Source organism: Salvelinus fontinalis, unplaced genomic scaffold (genome assembly GCF_029448725.1).
Source record: "Salvelinus fontinalis isolate EN_2023a unplaced genomic scaffold, ASM2944872v1 scaffold_1241, whole genome shotgun sequence".
In the NCBI taxonomy this organism is placed as follows: Eukaryota; Metazoa; Chordata; class Actinopteri; order Salmoniformes; family Salmonidae; genus Salvelinus; species Salvelinus fontinalis.
This window is the reverse complement of record NW_026601450.1, coordinates 1-4,204: the sequence shown is the minus strand read 5'-3', so window position 1 is coordinate 4,204 and position 4,204 is coordinate 1.

Sequence of the window (4,204 nt, the reverse complement as noted above, 5' to 3'; positions counted from 1 at the left end):
GTGGTCTGTCTAAGGGGAACTGTATCTCTGCTGAGGGTGGTCTGTCTAAGGGGAACTGTATCTCTGCTGAGAGTGGTCTGTCTAAGGGGAACTGTATCTCTACTGAGGGTGGTCTGTCTAAGGGGAACTGTATCTCTGCTGAGGGTGGTCTGTCTAAGGGGAACTGTATCTCTGCTGAGGGTGGTCTGTCTAAAGGGGAACTGTATCTCTGCTGAGGGTGGTCTGTCTAAGGGGAACTGTATCTCTGCTGAGGGTGGTCTGTCTAAAGGGGAACTGTATCTCTGTTGAGAGTTGTCTGTCTAAGGGGAACTGTATCTCTACTGAGAGTGGTCTGTCTAAGGGGAACTGTATCTCTGCTGAGGGTGGTCTGTCTAAGGGGAACTGTATCTCTGCTGAGAGTGGTCTGTCTAAGGGGAACTGTATCTCTGCTGAGGGTGGTCTGTCTAAGGGGAACTGTATCTCTGCTGAGGGTGGTCTGTATAAAGGGAACTGTATCTCTGTTGAGGGTGGTCTGTCTAAAGGGAACTGTATCTCTGCTGAGGGTGGTCTGTATAAAGGGAACTGTATCTCTGCTGAGAGTGGTCTGTCTAAGGGGAACTGTATCTCTGCTGAGGGTGGTCTGTCTAAAGGGAACTGTATCTCTGCTGAGGGTGGTCTGTATAAAGGGAACTGTATCTCTGCTGAGAGTGGTCTGTCTAAGGGGAACTGAATCTCTGTTGAGGGGGGTCTGTCTAAGGGGAACTGTATCTCTGCTGAGGGTGGTCTGTCTAAGGGGAACTGTATCTCTGCTGAGGGTGGTCTGTCTAAAGGGAACTGTATCTCTGCTGAGAGTGGTCTGTCTAAGGGGAACTGTATCTCTGCTGAGAGTGGTCTGTCTAAGGGGAACTGTATCTCTGCTGAGGGTGGTCTGTCTAAGGGGAACTGTATCTCTACTGAGAGTGGTCTGTCTAAGGGGAACTGTATCTCTGCTGAGAGTGGTCTGTCTAAAGGGAACTGTATCTCTGCTGAGAGTGGTCTGTCTAAGGGGAACTGTATCTGCTGAGAGTGGTCTGTCTAAGGGGAACTGTATCTCTGCTGAGGGTGGTCTGTCTAAGGGGAACTGTATCTCTGCTGGGGGTGGTCTGTCTAAGGGGAGCTGTATCTCTACTGAGAGTGGTCTGTCTAAAGGGAACTGTATCTCTGCTGAGAGTGGTCTGTCTAAAGGGAACTGTATCTCTGCTGAGAGTGGTCTGTCTAAGGGGAACTGTATCTCTGCTGAGAGTGGTCTGTCTAAGGGGAACTGTATCTCTGCTGAGAGTGGTCTGTCTAAGGGGAACTGTATCTCTGCTGAGAGTGGTCTGTCTAAAGGGAACTGTATCTCTGCTGAGAGTGGTCTGTCTAAGGGGAGCTGTATCTCTGCTGAGAGTGGTCTGTCTAAAGGGAACTGTATCTCTGCTGAGAGTGGTCTGTCTAAGGGGAGCTGTATCTCTGCTGAGAGTGGTCTGTCTAAGGGGAACTGTATCTCTGCTGAGAGTGGTCTGTCTAAGGGGAGCTTTAGCTCTATAGGGGTGGTGGGGTGGTGGTGGTGATGGTGATGGTGGTGGTGGTGATGGTGATGGTGATGGTGATGATGATGGTGGTGGGGATGGTGGTGATGATGGTGGTGGTGGTGGTGGTGATGGTGATGGTGGTGGTGGTGGTGGTGGTGGTGATGATGATGGTGGTGGGGATGGTGGTGGTGGTGGTGGTGGTGGTGGTGGTGGTGGTGGTGGTGGTGATGGTGATGCTGGTGATGGTGGTGGTGGTGGTGGTGGTGGTGGTGGTGATGAAGGTGGTGGTTGGATCTTCCCTTCAGAGATGCAACAACTGATTACTAAAGGGGTTTTAATGAGGATGTATGCAAAATGCTAATCTCCCGCGATATCGTACAACAGCAGAGATCAGAGCACCCTGGTAATGTTGTGGTCTCCTCCTGAACATAGCCTCTCAGCCTTAGCTACAGGAGGCTGAGTCTGGGGCTGGGGCCTGGGGTACGTATGGAGTCTGGTGCCTGGATCCATCAGAGGACCAGATGAACAAATAACAGAAACAGCTGGGACGGCCCTGCTCCAATACTCCCCCAACGACCGGGCCCCGCTTACTCACACAAGGACAAGTCAAATTAGGACAATCATGGGAACAAAATGGTCGTATTTGGAAACGATTTTCATCTTTAGAGAAGAGGAAGCAATCATATCGAAATTGGGTGACATGAAATGATCTCAAATGACCTCAAATGACCTCAATGGATCTCAATGGATCTCAATGGATCTCAATGGATCTCAATGGATCTCAAATGATCTCAGTGGATCTCAATGGATCTCAAATTATCTCAAAGGATCCCAATGGATCTCAATGGATCTCAAATTATCTCAAATGATCTCAAATGATCTCAATGGATCTCAAATTACCTCAATGGATCTCAAATGATCTCAATGGATCCATAATCAGGGACTTGTCTTGATGGATCGTTACTCAGCAGATGGATTTAGAGGTGAGGCTCATGGTTCTTAGGTGTTGTCTGCTGATGATGCTATTTAAGAAAATAATTGGGTTTTTGGTCCTCATGTTGATCAGAATTTGTCCCTGGTAGGAAGACACCTTGACATTCGTTCAGGTCTGTTTTAGAGACATTTTGTTGTCTGTCTACAAGGGTTAAAACGGAGTGCAGCAGAGAGAAGAACTGGCACACATTCTAGTGAGGAGCTACTAAGAGGGCAGCGTGATAACAGGAGCAGTCTGTGAGATAGAGGAGTAAATCCTATACAAAGTGTCCCCTTGTTTTGTCTCAGCCTGCTCCAGGTATCAACACGTATGACCAGCTGTGTCCACGAGGTCAACAGGATGGGTGGTTGGTGGAAAAGCAGTGGAAAAAAACGGACCACTATCTCCAACTCTGGCCACTTGCCACTATCTTCCAGACAGGCCTGACTGGTGGCCCAGTGGACCGATACTGGAGGTGCCACCGAGACGTAGAAGTCTCACTGACGCTCTGGGCACGGGGACAGTCTGGCTGGGGTCGGAGGTGTGGCAGGGGAAGGTGCGGGGGAGGCAGACAAGGCCATGTGTTGACAGCCTCAGTGACAGAAACACAGACATGTGGACACAAGTGTGTGGCTCCAAGAGGAAAACCCTATAGGTCACCCCTGACTCCATCTACCCCTGACTCCATCTACCCCTGACTATCTACCCCTGACTATCTACCCCTGACTCCATCTACCCCTGACTCCATCTACCCCTGACTTCTTCTGCCCCTGACTCCATCTACCGCTGATTCCATCTACCCCTGACTCTATCTACCCCTGACTCCATCTACCCCTGACTCCATCTACCCCTGACTCCATCTACCCCTGACTCCATCTACCCCTGACTCCATCTACCCCTGACTCCATCTACCCCGACTCCATCTACCCCCGACTCCATCTACCCCCGACTCCATCTACCCCCGACTCCATCTACCCCCGACTCCTTCTACCCCCGACTCCATCTACCCCCGACTCCATCTACCCCCGACTCCATCTACCCCCGACTCCATCTACCCCCGACTCCATCTACCCCCGACTCCATCTACCCCTGACTCCATCTACCCCTGACTCCATCTACCCCCGAGTTTTTCCCCAACCTTGTGACCCGGACAAGGAAAAGCTCTTAATTACTAATTAGTCTTGTACATAGCAGCACTTAGATGTAAATTGTACATGTAACAACATGAGTTACTGTACACAGTGACATGCTATCTCTGGTTTTGTGGCTGGGTGGCCTTCAACAGGAGGCCAGGGTACCAGCTGGGGACCCTAGGGTTCAGGGGTCATATTCCCAGGACGTTTATCAGGTGTGGTGGGCGACAGGACAAGGCTGCTGTGACCAGATAGGCCCCGGAGAGACTGGCTGTCCAAAATGGGCCTGTACAGCTCTGGTAAACAGTAGTTCACTATAGAGGGAATTGGGTGTCATTTGAGACGCATCCACTGTGGGCAGGTTGAAGTACATCTCAGATAGTACAGTCTACCATCACACACATTACACGCTCTCCTGAACACAACCGTCTTACTGTTGCCAGGTTGAACACAGGATCTGTCTGAGACAACAATAGAAGGGGGTGGAGAGAGAGAGAGAGAGAGAGAGAGAGAGAGAGAGAGAGAGAGAGAGAGAGAGAGAGAGAGAGAGAGAGAGAGAGAGAGAGAGA